This window comes from Hyla sarda, chromosome 6 (assembly GCF_029499605.1).
Source record: "Hyla sarda isolate aHylSar1 chromosome 6, aHylSar1.hap1, whole genome shotgun sequence".
Lineage (NCBI taxonomy): Eukaryota > Metazoa > Chordata > Amphibia > Anura > Hylidae > Hyla > Hyla sarda.
The window spans coordinates 136,680,018-136,695,973 of NC_079194.1; positions in this window are offsets into that span (position 1 = coordinate 136,680,018).

A 15,956-nucleotide genomic window follows, 5' to 3' on the forward strand; every position below is an offset into this window, starting at 1 on the left:
TGAAAAATCTTACAATAAGAGGCTGATTATTAAACTTTCCCTCTGTCATAGCATTTATTGCCGTTAAGTGTACCCTCAAGGTATTTGCTTTAAGTCCTTTATCATATCCTGACTGAAGAAATTGGAGGACTGCAGACAAAGATAGTTGCAGATTAGATGCTGTAAGCCATGCTTGAAATTTTCTCCACAGTCTAGAATAAATAAAGTTAGTTGAAGACTTTCTAGAGGCCAGTAGAGTCTTTACTACATTATCCGATAGTCCCAAAAGTTTTAGCCTTTCCCCTTCAGTAACCAGGCCGTTAGATGCAATCGTTCCGGATGAGGGTGACAGAATGTTTTCTGTAGAAGAAGGTCCGGGACTGGTGGCAACTTCCAATATCTCCCTTCGGACAGCTGCAAAATTGTTGGTAGCCAAGCTCGACGTGGCCAAAATGGTGCTATTAGAATGACCTTGGGAGACTCCAAAAGGATTTTGCTCAAGACCTTCGGCAACACCGGAAGTGGAGGGTACAGGTAGACAAATCTGTTCTTCCAAGGTATAGAAAAAGCGTCTAATACGTCCGGTTGATCGTACTTGATTAATGAACCGAACTTCTCCAACTTGCGATTCCTCCGAGTTGCCATTAAATCTATTTCTGGAATCCCCCACCTGTCTGTCAACATCTGGAAATATCTTGGATTTAATGACCACTCCCCCGACTGTAGAGTCTCTCGACTTAGAAGATCCGCTTGGATATTCAGGCAGCCCTTTATGTGTACAGCATGGAGATCTATCACTACATCTTCTGCCCAGGTCATAATCTGTGCACACAACTGTTGAAGAGACCGACATCGGGTTCCGCCCTGCTTGTTTATGTAGTAGGCTGCGGCGATGTTGTCTGTCTGCAAGAGCACAGACCTTCTGGAGACAGAGCACTCGTAGTGGAGGAGGGCCATCTGAATGGCCTTTAGCTCTTTGAAATTTGAGGATCTCTTCATCACTGATGGGTTCCAAACTCCTTGAATCCAGGTATTCCCTGAATGGGCACCCCAACCTGAAGCAGATGCATCCGTAGTAATTAGTACATGCTCGTTGTTGATGAATCTCTTGCCTGAATTCAGATTTGCCTTCTTGGTCCACCAAAGTAAACTGTGACGAACCTTCAGGGAAATTGTTATTATAGAATCCAGAGACTTGAATTGAGGATTGTGGGAGAGAATCTCCAGTTGAAGCTCCCTGAAATGGGCTCTTGCCCACGGCACAGCTTCTATTGTTGCCGTCAAAAGTCCCAACACGCTCATTGCTCTCCTCACTGGTATAGATGGATTTCTGTATACCTGCTGAATTGCTTCTCTTATCTGAACAATTTTTGTTGAGGGCAAGAAAATCTTCATTCTCTCGAGATCCACGGTGAGTCCTAAAAACTGCATTCGGCTTGAGGGTGTTAACTCCGATTTTTGGTAGTTCACAATGAACCCTACATTTTGTAGTAACTGGATACAAGTCTGGATGTGAATTCTTAATATTTCTGGTGTTGTGGCAACAACTAACCAGTCGTCCAGGTATGGCACGATCCTGATGGTCTGCAGACGTAGGGCTGCTACTAGGACCACTACCACTTTTGTGAAAATTCGGGGTGCAGGGGAAAGGCCGAATGGCAGAGCCCGAAACTGGAAATGACGAAACCCTTCTTTTGAGGCAATAGCAAGCCTGAGGAATTTTCTGTCTTGTGATGCAATGGGGATGTGTAGATAGGCATCCTTTAAATCTAGTGATGCCATCACTTCTCCTTGTTGCACCAACCCGTATACCGACCTGATGGTGTCCATCCTGAACTTTATTTTTCGTAAGTGCTTGTTCAGATACCTGAGATCGATAATTAATCGCCATTTTCCATCTGGTTTGGGCACAGGAAAAACACGAGAGTAAACTCCTCTGAATTCTTCTTCTTTTGGAACCGGTTCGAGAGCCTCTTTTTCCAGGAATTCTGTTAGGAGAGAAAGCACTCGCTGGTCTTGTCCTGAATTTAGTAGAAATCTGTCCCTGGGGAGATGCTGAAATTCGAGAGTATAACCTTCGCGAATGATTTGCATTACCCACACATCTGAGGTTATTTTCTCCCATACATGCGCAAACTTTAAGAGTCTTGCACCTACCGGTTCCCCAATCCTGGCGTCAGAACTCTGTTTTTTGGTTTGGGAGTGGATTGGTATTCTTTTTCCCTTTGTTCTGGTATCTTGGTTGAAATCTGTTTGGTCTCTCTGGATAAGTACGCTTCCTAAAGCTGTTCTTTGCTTTCTGGGGGCGATTCGTCTTAAAGGGCTTGCGAAAGGACCGTGGTAAATACAACACCCTATCCTTTTTATTTTCCTTCAAAACTCTATCCAGATGTTTTCCCACCAACCTGCCAGGTTCAAAGGGGAACGCACAAAAATTAGATTTTGTAGAAGTGTCTCCCGACCATGGTCTTAGCCAAACTGCCCTACGGGCAGAATTAGCTACCGCCATGGACTTAGAAGCGATCTTAAGAACGTCCAGGGAAAAATCACACATGAATTCGGCAGCGGCTTTTAGAGAAGAGAGTTTTTCTTTAAGTCGTCGTTTAGAGCTGCCTGTCTGCAGATCCTGCGAAAAATGGGTTAGCCAAAGCCTCATAGCTCTTGACACAGGTACCGTTGATAAGGCTGCTTTGTTTAAAGCTGACATATTTCCATGCACTCTTTTCAGCATAGTGTCTGCCTTTTTGTCCATGGCATCCTTTAGTAATACCGCGTCATCTGCAGGGTAGAAGGCATTCTTTGATACTCGGGCTACCGCTGAATCTACTCTTCCCGGCTGCTCCCACTCTTCTGATACAGACGGGTCTAGCCTGTACACCTTTTTGAATCTTGATCCCATATCCAGACGCTTATCCGGCTTCTTCCACTCTTTTTGCATAATACTCTGCAAAATGTGATGACCTGGCAAGACAGTAGACTTTCTCTTAGGAAAGTAAAATAGACTTTCCTTATCTTGCGCAGGTCGATCACTCTTAGCTGACTCCATGCTTTTCTTAACTTTCTTAATCAGTTTTTCTGCAGCATTTGCATTAAACAGGTAATAGTCTTCTGCAACTTCATCCGACTCGGAGGAAGAGTCAGAGGAGTCAGAAGAAGATGACTGTCTTTTAGAATGTCTCTTTTTCTTTTTATGAGATGGACCAGGAGAACTATCCGAGTCGGAAGATAACTGTTTCCTAGACTGCCTCCTTCTCTTTTTGTGCGATGGTTCAGAAGTGCTCTCGGAGGATGATGACGACAATTTTTTGACCCCTTTTTTATTTCTCTTCATAGTATGGTTTGATTCCGAATCAGATGATGAGGAAGCAGCTTTTTCTTTTTTATATATATATTTCTTGCGCGTAGCGGGCCCAGAATCTGACATACGCTTACGCATCCAGCTAAAGAAGTTTCTAGCCTCATCCTCAAAACCTGATTTATCAGGGGGTGAACATGCCTCACATATGTTAGATGGCCATTCCTCCTGCAGATAATGTAAACAGCTGATACAGTGTTTGGTTTTATTAGATATTGGAATTTCTGACTTTCCACTTTTGGAACAAAAGTCACAATCATCAAATGGGTAAGAGTCCGGTAAAGGTTCACTGCAATTTATACAGCATCTATGTTTAGACTTGGATCTCTTCTTCCTTGCCGAATCAGAAGACATCTGAAACAGAGGAAGGAGAACTCAATGTAGTGTAGTGTAAGTGTTACTGACTACAGGGACCCGCAGGAAGAAAGTACAGTACCTTATCAGTCCAAGAGCCCGGCTGCCCAGCAATGTGGCTGAACAACGCCAGACTCCCGGGCTAATAAGCATTTCCCTGCCGGCCCCCTACTGTGCCGGGACTGGCTGACGTCAGCAATGCGCGCCGCTGCAGCTGTACATAGATGCTAACAGCTGGCAGCGCGCACCCACAAGACAAATCTCTGTCAAGGACACATCCCAGCCGAGCGCGCGCCGATGCGCCCGAAGATATGACACAGCGGCGCATGCGCACAAGACGGGACACGGGCAGAGCCGACAAGCGCGCTCCGATTCGCAACAGCAGGCACCGCTGGAAGCGTGCGCATAGACGAGCGCACAGACAGGATACAAGTAAGAAACACTTTCATACTTACACTGCGCCGTCTAGCTGGACATTTCAGCATCAAGATATAATAGAAAACTACTTACCAGGACCCCGCACTGGTTCCATAGTTTTCTTTGCCGTGTAGTCATACCAGCCACATCACACTGCCAGGACCCCGCACCGGCCATAGTAGAAGGGATGATGGTGCTGGTATAAAGCTGGGACCCCGCACCAGCCGCACCTCCTGCTGTCTGAACGGCATGCCAGGACCCCGCACCGGCTTAAGGACAGCAGGGAAGCCAGGACCCCGCACTGGCACATACTCACATAATAGTTGCAGCCAAGAACCCCGCAAGGCTGAATCCAAAATGGGCAACCTAATGGTGAACTTCAATTTTGGAAGGAGGACCAAAAAAAACACATGGTGGATTGTATGCGGGGTCTGTATATAGGACTAGGGGTAGGAATCAATTAAATAATGAATTATGTTAATCTAGATGGGCGGTCCTAGTGGGAGGTCAGGAGACCAGAATATCCCTTCTGTGCTGCCGTAGGGGACGAAGAGGAAAAAACATATAATTTGGGTATCCTTGTAATCGTATGGACCTACAAAATAAAGATAATGGGCCTCATTTACTAAGAGTGTAGGGTTTTTACTAGTACGAAATGTTGCGAGGACCCCAGCGTTTTCTGGGCCGGCAATGCAGCACTGCGGTCACGGAAGACTGGGAGTTCCGTGATCGTGATGTCACGCCATACCTCCTCTATTCATGTCTATGGAAGGGATTGTGACTGCTAGTACACAGCCATCACGCCTTCTCCCATAGACATGAATGGAGCGGGAGTGGCGGCTGTCTTAGCCAGTCATCTGGCACGAAGTGGAGTTCTGCGGCAGAGATTGGGGGGGTCTCCAGCGGCCGGACCCCCACGATCAGACATATTATCCCCTATCCCTTGGAGCAGAGTTCCGTGGCAGAGATCGTGGCGGTCTCCAGCTGCCGGACTCCCGCGATCAGACATGTTATCCCCTATCCTTTTAAGCGGCTTTGAAGAAAGCGCAGGAGCTCTGCTTGCTTCAGAGAGGAGTATCTTCTACTATCAGTAGCCAGACACTCACTGCTAAAGACAGGCAGCAGCGATCTGCCATTGCCGCCATGATCAATGCTGATGAGTGTCTAAAATGAAAGTGAAGCTTGCTGGTAGTTCAACATGATTGTGGGAATTCAATGAGCTAAAAAGTCAGAAGCCAGGCTATATCAGTGGATTGCCGATCACACTGTGTAATGCAATGCCATAGTCATTATACAGTGAATGTATTCTAATGATTGCATATAAAAGTCCCCTATGGGGACATAAAGAGTGTAAAATAAAAAGATGTTTGTAAAATTATATACAAACCCCCTCTCCTAATAAAATAAAATCACCCTTATTTTACCATTTTACTAAAAAATGTTTTACTTATTTGGTATCACCATGTGCATAAATGTCCAAACTATTAAAATATAATATTTTTTTAAAAATAAAAATCACCAAAAATACAGATTTTTATTCACATTATATATCATAAAAAAATGTATAAAAAGTGATCAAAAAGTCCCATTAAAACAAAAATTATGATAAAAACTACAGGTCACGCAGCAAAAAATTAGCCCTCATACATCCCTATTAACGGAAAAATAAAATAGGGGGTCAGAAAAGGGACAATGTTATGCATAACAAAGTTAGCATTTTTTTAAAGTAGTACAATAAAAGAAAAACTTTATAAATTGGATATCATTTTAATCGCATTGACCTACAGAATAAAGATAATGGATCATTTTACCATGAAGTGCACTGCATTAAAAACCAAACTCCCGAAAAGTAGCAAAATAGCAGTTTTCTTTGAAATTTCCACTCAAAGGCTGGAATTCCACTAAGGTTTTTCACACAAAGACGCCCCCAAAAAAACACCCATTCTGCCACATGGCCTTCTGCAAGTCAGTAGGAAACTGCAATATACCATATCCACTTGACGTTTTTCAGTTTGCCTTTTTTTTAGTAATTCTTTTGCCGTTTTTCAGCTATTTTGGGCTCCCTGGCAGTTTTTGAAAAACGACCTCTTGTTGAGACTTTTTTTGGGGGAAAATCTTGGCGTTTTTCTCCCATGGGCGTGAATGCCAAGAAAAAAAGCCATGTGGGTTTTAACTTTGGGGTTTTTGCAGGTGTTTTTTTTATCCTTTTTTCGACTTTAGCGATTCAAAAAGGGATAGTTACCTTTTTTTGGTTAAATTTCGTAGGATACTGTTAAAATCTTATTTTTTTTATTTTTTGAAGATACAGTAGGGATGGAAAAAATTGTATTCAAATAAATGTTATATTTTTTAGAACAACATTTTCATTAATTTTTAAAGAAGGACCAATTTATGTGGGTGGGCAGAGAGCTAAAAATTGTAGCTGACAATATATTAAAAATGTTTTAAAGGGGCCATTTACTTACAAAATTAATTATAAAAAATATTTTTTTATAAAACTTATTAGTAATGTATTTTAATTGTGTTTAATAAAATGTGTTTTTGTTTTTTTTTCTCTTTATGTTTTAGATTTTTTTTTTTAGGTATCACTACTACACCCAACATGGAACAGACTTTTTCATGCTGGGAGTAGTAGTACCTGTACTAATAGACAGATCGCAGCGGGTTTCACTCCTGACACCTGCTGCAATCCTCTGGTATAAGCTATAGAAGCAGGAAGGCGGCCGCACTTGTCTGGTCCCCTGCCCGGCACTACTCCACTGTGATATCAAGTTCTCTTCACATCACATATTCATATTTCCTGCTGAGAGCTGTGATTGGCCAGATGGTTTCAGCCAATCACAACTCTCAGCGGCATATACGAATCTGCGATGTGAAGAAAACTTCACATCACAGCGGAGTAAAGTGTCGGGCAGAGGACCAGACAAGTGCAGCCGGCAGCCCGCTTTTATAACTTATACAAGAAGATTGCAGCAGGTGTCAGGAGTGACACCCGCTACGATTAGGGTTGAGGTATTCGAATCTGACAAATCTGTTACAAATTTCAGGGAAAATTTGATTGGCAATGAATGCGATTATCGAATCGCTTCATTATACTCCATTTAGTGGGGTCCAGGCTCCAGAGCATCTAAAATGGCAGATCCACATGTGAGGACATGGGCAAGGAATCCTGGGAAGGTGGGAACAAGGGTCAGCGGGATGACCCTGAATCACATGCAGCCTATCAGCAGCCAGCCACCCCTGTGATGTCACAGCCCTATGTAATGGGCAACCATCTTGGTGCCACTAACATCAGCGTTCCATTGGGACAGAAAATCTTTTTGACAGCAGCGATTCACCTCAAGCCCAAATCCAGCCTAGAAAAGTTTTAGGAATCCAGACTTGTAATAATTCAGGCTCAGTGCGGTCTGCAAGGATAGCGAATTTGCCATAGTTGAAGAAGCACAAACAACATATTGTGATCCAACAATGTGGTTCTCCCACCAGCTTCAGAAAGAATTCCCCTTGCTAGTGTGGGTCATGTTTATTTATACCTAACAAAAGGGAGGGTTTATAAAACCACTCCCACATACACCGTACAAAGCCACACCCATACATACAATCAGCATTAGGTTACAAGGTAATGATTCAGCCTACAGAAGATATGAAACACCTCCATGTGCCATCAAAAACCACCACATCTGCAGCTATGGTGACCAGTTGACAACACATGAATCTACGCCATATCGCACAACATGAATGCAATATGACAACTTAATATTTCCACGACTGAAGCACAGATGGGGAAGGGAGAGAGAGAGTGCAATTGTGGGTGTATTACAGCAGTGATTCACCTCAAGCCAAAAACCAGCCGAGAAGCAATGACAGGGAAGGGAGTGAGATTGAGAGAGTGTGCAATTTTGGGTTTAGTACACAGCGACTGTGTGCTGTAGCACTGGTGTGTACAACAACTGAAAAGCTAATAGTAGCCAGCCAGTTAGGGTGAGCAGAGCACTAAAAACGTATTGTCCTCTATTAAGTGTAACCTGTGTGTACATCTAAGTGGCGTATCATTCTGTTCCTGTTGAAGTCTCAAGGGCCTAGATACTGTGAAAGGCCAGCCAAAAGTACACACCTGCTGGTGTTGTAGACAAATACTGTTTTAAGCGTACTGGAGCGCATTGTACTCTCTTCATAAGTGCATACCACATACGTACATCTATGTGGTGTACCATTTTGTTCCTGTTAAAGTCTTAAGGGCCTAGATACTGTGAAAGGCCAGCTAAAGGTACACACCTGCTGGTGTTGTAGACAAATACTGTTTAGTTGGTGTAGTGTAGTGGAGCGTATTGTACTCCCCTCATATACGCACTAAGCAGGTTGGGCAGAGAAGTGCCAGGATGTGCACAGAGGAGTGGCAGAGGCCTAAATTCATCAGGCACAGGTCAAAGCAGACTAGGGGCGAGTGGCAACAAGAGTCGCAGCAAGAGGCCTGAGCTCTCGGATCAGCTAGCGGTCGTGTCTCGACCAGCAACCCATCTGCCGTCATCCACTTCATCACAAGTGACATCTGACACCCCCAGTCAACAGTTCCTCAGACACAACCCTCAGTTGGCATGGCCCAGCAGCAGTCCCTGTCCTCCCATTGCCTCTGTCCTATGCTGTTCCCTCCCCCACAGAAGTATCTTATGCTGTGGGTTCAGCTCCACTATTTAGTGAGGACGATCTACTAGAGGACAGTCAGCAGCTACTGCCCAGCCAAAAAGTGGAGGAGACATTTGCCGCTTCCTCCGCTAGGCGGGCAAGTAGTGATGAGGAGAGTGGCATGGGAAGTGGTGTTGTGAGCATTCAGGCTCCTGAAGCAGACACTGTTGAGGAACCTGATGAGAACATCAGTGATGTGCAGACACAACTCGATGATGAAGCTGATCGCACTTGGAAGCCAAGTGCAGAAGAGGCTTCATCAGGAGAAGAGGGTTGCAGGTTGCCCATTAGGTAGCATGGTTGGCAGCCAGCATGGTGGCAGAAGTGGAAAGTCTGGAGCCAAACGTGCCTGTGGTAGACCACCTGCTTCGCGGCAGCCTACCGTCCCAGGAAGTAATGGAACAGGGGTTCCTGGAGTCAGCAGCAGTAGCAGTCAATCAGTGAGGACTGTTGGTGGGAAAATCAGCAACTTGGCGTTGTGGCAGTTTTTCATCAAGTATTCAGAGGAGGTTAACATGGCCACATGCAAGATGTGACGGCAGAAGGTGAAGCGTTGCCAGGGTCCCAATGTTGGCACTACGGCCCTGCCTCAACTTGTGCAGTGTTACCATAAAGTGGCCTGGGAGAACCATGGCTCCGATGTGGTTGTCCAGCCTGCTGCATCACCCGGTGGCACGCCACTCCCTGTTTCAGCCAGCCAAGGCTCTACCACCTCAGCCGAAGGGAGCTGTGTGTCATACCCATCTTATGTCGCTCCAGATGCTCCTGCTCCTCCTACTTTGTTAGTCATTCCGCCAGCAATCCATTGGCAAAGCCATGTCCAAGAGACAAAAGTATGCACCCACTCATCCAACGGCGCAGAAGCTGAATGTGCTCCTGTCCAAGTTGCTGGTGCTGCAGTCCCTCCCTTTTCAAGTGGTGGACTTTGCACCTTTGAGAGAACTGATGGTTTGAGCCGAGGTGGAGAGTCCCAAGCCGTCATTTCTTTGCAAATAAGGCAGTACCAGCCCTGCACAATTTTGTGGAACAGAAACTGGGCCAGTCCTTGAGCCTGTCGGTGTGTACAAAAGTGCACAGCAGTGCCGACGTGTGGAGCTGTAACTACGTTCAGGGACAAAACGTTCTTTACGGCCCACTGGGTGAATGTGGTACCTGCACAACAGCAACTTGGACAGGTCATGCCGCTTCCGCCTCCACGCTCTCAGGCCATTGGTCCTGTGACAGTGTGCGACTCCGCCTCCTTATCCTCCACCATGTCCTCAGCCTCCACTGCACGGAGGTGTCTCAGTGCCCCTCCAGCATACCATGTGTGCATGGCACGGTAGTGTCACGCTGTTCTTCACATGGTTTGCCTTGGCGAACGGAGTCACACGGGAGGAACTGCTTAAAGTCATTCATCAACAAATTGAATCATGGCTTACTCCAGAAAAACTGGAAATGGGAACCATGGTGACCGACAACGGGAAGAACATCTTGTCTGTGCTGCTACAAGGAAGCCTGAGCCATGCGCCCTGAATGGCACATGTGTTCAATCTAGTTGTCAAGCGGCTCCTGAAGTGCCCCCCCCCCCCCCATCTGCAAGACATCCTAACAATGGAAAGGAAACTTTACATGCACTTCAGCCACTCGTACACCGCAAAGCACACCCTACTTGAGGTGCAGCGTCAGAACGGTATCCCCCAACCAGGCCCGTCGCTACAGGACAGGCAAACCAAGCAATTGCTTGGGGCCGCGAGCAGAGCCGGTGCTTGCCGTCCTCCTGCATCTATCCCGGTTCGGTAGCTTGCCCTGTCGGCCGGCCAGGCCAGCAGTGCGAGAGGCTGAGCTGGAGGCCGAGACTAAAGCCGCTCGGCCTCCGGCTCCTATTTTTGTGCCCGCCCCGGCTCACCTGTAGACTACAGCCTGTAGTTGCCGGGAAGTGAACTCAGGAGGATGTCCCCACCCCTAGTGCAGTACAGCTACGTGGTGACTCTCACGTCACGCTACCAGAATTCATGGGATAGCATTACTGTGTCCTGACATGACGTGCGTGGTGCGCGTAGCAACAGTGGAATCAAGGTTCTGCCCAGATTCAGCCCCTGAATTCCTCCCGGCAACTGCAGCACCAGAGCGGGTACCAGCCGGGGCCCCCGGGGGGGGGGGGGGGGGGGTTCTAATGATAATCTAGAGCTACTACTACCTGCCTACTGGGTCTGAGGGGGGGAGGTTAATCTGGGGGTACTACCTTCCTACTGGGGGGGAGGGGGTTTATCTGGGGGTACTACCTGCCTACTTGGGGGAGGGGGTTAATCTGGGGGTACTACATGCCTACTGGGGGGGTTAATCTGGGGGTACTACATGCCTACTGGGGGGAGGGGGTTAATCTGGGGGTACTACCTGCATACTGGGGGGGAGGGGGTTTATCTGGGGTACTACCTGCATACTGGGGGGGGGGGGTTATCGGGGGGTACTACCTGCATACTGGGGGGGAGGGGGTTTATCTGGGGATACTACATGCCAACTGGGGGAGGGGGTCAATCTGGGGGTACTACCTGCATACTGGGGGGGGGGGGGGTTAATTGGGTTTACTACAGCCTACTGGGGGGAGGGGGTTAATCTGGGAGTACTTCCTGCATACTGGGGGAGGGGGGTTTATCTGGGGGTACTAACTGTATATTGGGGGGAGGGGTTTATCTGGGGTGCTACTGGGGGGGGGGGGGTTAATCTCGGGGCAGTACCTGCATACTGGGGGGGGGGTTAATTGGGGGTACTACATGCCTACTGGGGGGAGGGGGTTAATCTCGGGGTACTACCTGCATACTGGGGGAGGGGGGTCTAACATGGGGCTGCTACCTGCCTACTGGGGGGAAGGGGGTAATCTGGGGCTACTACCTGCCTACTGGGGGGGAAGGGGGTAATCTGGGGGTACTACCTGCCTACTGGAGGAAGGGGGTCAATCTGGGGGTACTACCTGCCTACTGGGGTCTAATCTGGGGGCACTACTTGTCTACTGGGAGGGGGGGTTAAAATGGGGGAAGAATGTGACATGGGGGAAGATGAGACTGGGTAGGGATGCGACGGCGGGGGGGATGTGACATGGGGGGAGAATGTAACTAGGGGGGGATAGAAATTAAATGGGGAGAATGTGATTAGGGGGATATAAATGAAACGAGGAAGATGTGAAATGGGTGGTGGATATAAAATGGGGGAATAGATGTAAAATGGGGGGAGATTGGACATGAAATGGGAGGATTCCACTATTTGTTTATAATATTGAAATTGCAATATTTAGGTCCATAATCACAATCGCACAGTTTCCCCATATCGTGCAGCCCTACTAGCTATGTACCTGGCTACCTAACTACCTACTTCAGTGTTTCCCAACCAGGGGGCAAAACTATGACTCCCAGCATGCCCGGAAAGTCAGAGGTCATCTGGGCGCTGTAGTTTTGCAACAGCTGGAGGCACCATGGCTGGGGTATGGTGACCTACCTACATATCTGGCAACCTGCTCTGTTACTGAGTGGGACACCAAGGGGGACATTATTACAGGCCTATAGTTGAGGAGATTGTGTAGTGTTAAGGAGAGCACTGGAAAAATGCAGAGTCTAAGATGTTTGTTCTGCAGATGAAGAGTGATGAAGTTTTGGCTGGAAGAAGACATCATGGAAGTCTGAGTCGGACGGGGAAGAAAAGGAAAGAGGACGACACTGATCAGAAAAGACGTGACCTCTGAGTTCCTTCATGTAGCTGTAATCCCTTATATGGGGTATATATCCTGTGTACAGCTGGTATATACCTCTATATGGTCCTGTATATAATCACCTATATGGTATATATTCTATGTACAGCTGGTATCTACCTCCTTTTTTATTTATATAAAGTGTCGGTGAACTTATACTGTATGGCTATGCTGTGGTTCCTGTAGGCTTTGCGTGCGTAAGGTGGGGAGGGGTGGAGGGGGGGCCTCCATGTCTACTTTGCTTGGGGCCCCCAAATTCCTTCAAATGGCCCTGCCCCCAACATAGTCTGATTTGCGATGTTTCCACATGTTGGAATTCCACCCTCCATATGTTGGACCGACTATACGAACAGAGAAAAAGCATCACTGATTTCTTGATGATCCAAGCAGAGAGGGAAACTCCCCTGTGTGACTTCAATGTCAAACAGGGGCAGCTTATACGTGACACCTGCTGTTTGCTCAGGCCCTTTGAGGAAGCTGGTGTGGTGCTGTGCGGCGTCCGTTGCTGCCGTGGTGCCGTGTCTGCGGGGGGGGGGGGGGTCGGGGGGTGCGACCCATAGACTAGTTTAAGTGGCATTGGGGCCGCTCTGCCGGTGGGTCGTTCCCCCCCGTGGGCCCGGTTGTTGTGGCGGTGGTGGTCGCCGCCCAGTGCTACGCCATTTTATGCTAGGGATGTTAGGGACCCACTCTAAATAGGTGGCCTTGACGTGGCGAGTGGGCTTGTACTTGTTAGTTTTTGATATTATGCTGAGAAGCAATCAGATCATTATACAAGATTGTAGATGTGCACCATGTCTGTTTTCTACCCGAATTCACACTGTGTTTTCTATCCCCTCCTTTTTTTTGTTTGAACATGTGTCTGCACTCTTCCCCACCCCCTCAGCCCAACCCTATATAAGTAGTAGTTAGCTATATAAGTAGTAGCTAGCCATTTCTTTCCTAGCAGCCCCCCAGTCTGACTGGGAGAGTTTGGTATGTGTGCTATTACACCTTGTTCACACTGGTGTGGTGCTGTGCGTCGTCCGTTGCTGCCGTGTCTGCGCGGGGGGGGGGGGGGGGGTGGGGTGCGACCCATAGACTGGTTTGAGTGGCATTGGGGCCGCTCTGCCGGTGGGTGTTGCAGCGGTGGTGGTCGCCGCCCAGTGCTGCGCCATTTTATGCTAGGGACGTTAGGGACCCACTCTAAATAGGTGGCCTTGACGTGGCGAGTGGGCTTGTACTTTTTGATCAAAAATGTTTACTAACAACCTGTTAGTTTTTGATATTATGCTGAGAAGCAATCAGATCATTATACAAGATTGTAGATGTGCACCATGTCTGTTTTCTACCCGAATTCACCCTTTGAGGAAGCCACCTTATTAGTCAGTCGCCTGGATTAGGGGATGAACAATATCATTCCACTGCTTCATTACTTACAACACGTGTTGGAAACGATGGCTGGTCAGGGCACTGGAGACGTGGTGCCTACATCTCACAGCCACATGAGCCCTGTGGGGGCTGAACTGGAGGGGAACAGTGGAGCACAGTTTAGGTTTCGCGAGATGGGCGTTTTTTCTAGTCATCTGACAGGAGAGGAGGAACAGGAGCAGCCAGAGGAGCTAGAGTGTTATGAGGAAGGCGAGACAGAGGACCCAGACACACCGTGGCAGTATGCAGTGGAGATGAAGGGAGGGAGTCCCTCCGAGTCACTTGCACAAATTACACGTTGCATGCTCACTTGCTTGCATAGTGACCACTCAATTGTCCCCATTCGGCAGTGGGATGACTTCTGGCTCTCCACCTTATTGGACCCTCACTACTGGCACAAAATGGGGGCCTTTTTTACACCCACTGAGAGGAAGGACAAACTGACCTACTACAGAGACATCCTCTGTAGTCAGTTAGCCGATGTGTGGATCTGTGCCATCGTCCATCCTCTCGCAGGTCTGACTCGGGGGGCCCTCTGCGCTCACCTTCCACTGCCATGGCGGCTGGGGAGGGGTGGGATGGCAGGAGCAGTACCAGCTCCATCAGCTGCAGCCTGAGTCTAGAGTTGCTGATGGAGTAGCTTTTTCACCTGCATAGTGAAGCAACTCATCAGCAGCAGGTAGACCTGGAGAAGGACCTGAACCAGCAGGTGGTGGCATACCTTGACATGACCATGTCTACACACCTTGAAGATCCGCTTGACTTCTGGGCAGCCAAACTTGATTTGTGGCCAAAACTAGCAGAGTTTGCCCTGGAAGAGCTGTCCTGCCCGGCAAGTAGTGTGCTATCATAGCGAGTGTTTAGTGTGGCGGGGGCCATAGTAACCCCAAGGAGAACTCGTCTGTCCACAAAAAATGTGGAGAGACTGACCTTTGTGAAGATGAATCAGGCATGGATCACCCAGGATTTCCAACCACCAATGCCTGATGCATCAGAGCAGGTTGACCATGCTGCTACACCAACTCTTCACAAATATGGATAGTGCAAAACATATTTAAGGTGCTGCTGCCCAGTTACAGACATTCCTCACCATCAGACCACAAGTAGATATTGAGAATATGCAAAAATTAGCAAAAATTTAACTTTTCTTAGGATAAAATATATGTACCCAAAATGTTTTTTTTAAATCAAACAAAAGGAAAGGTGTGCAAAAAACACCATGTGCCACCTACACCACCAAGTATTGATGTGATGCAAAGACCTCTAAAAGGTGGAAGGGAACAACGTATGGTCCACTGTAACCGGTGGGGGTAAAAACTTTCCCTGTACGGCCCTACTTTCGCATTATTAATTTGCTTCTTGGCAAGTGTTACTCACCCTAAAAAGGACAGCTCCATACAGGAACCTCTCCCCATTTCCTCCTGCAAACACTGCCATTTCCCAGGGTTTTTAGGTGGAAATAGGAAGAGGTTCCTATGTGGGGCTGCCCTTTTTATGGCGAGTAACACTTGCTAGGAATTAATAGGGCGAGAGAAGGGGTTTTCAGGGGAATTTTTTACCCCCACCTGCTACAATGGACAATACATTGTTCCCTTCCACCTTTTTGAGCAAAGTGTTACTCGCTTTAAAAAGGGCAGCCCCACACAGGAACCTCTCCCTATTTCCACCTGAAAACCCTGGGAAATGGCAGTGTTTGCAGAAGGAAATAGGGAGAGGTTCCTGTGTGGGGCAACCCTTTTTAGGGCGCGTAACTTTTGCCAAGAAGCAAATTAATAATGCAAGAGTAGGGCCTTAACGGGGAAGTTTTTACCCCCATCGGTTACAATGAACCACACATTGTTCCCTTCCACCTTTTAGAGGTCTTTGCATTACATCAGTACTTGGTGGTGTAGGTGGCACATGGTGTGTTTTGCACACCTTTCTTTTTGTTTGATTTCAAAAAGTTTTTGGGTACATATATTTTATCCTAAAAATATTATTCAAAGTTAAGTTTTACATAATGCATATCCTCAATACTTACTTGTGCACACTAACACTTTT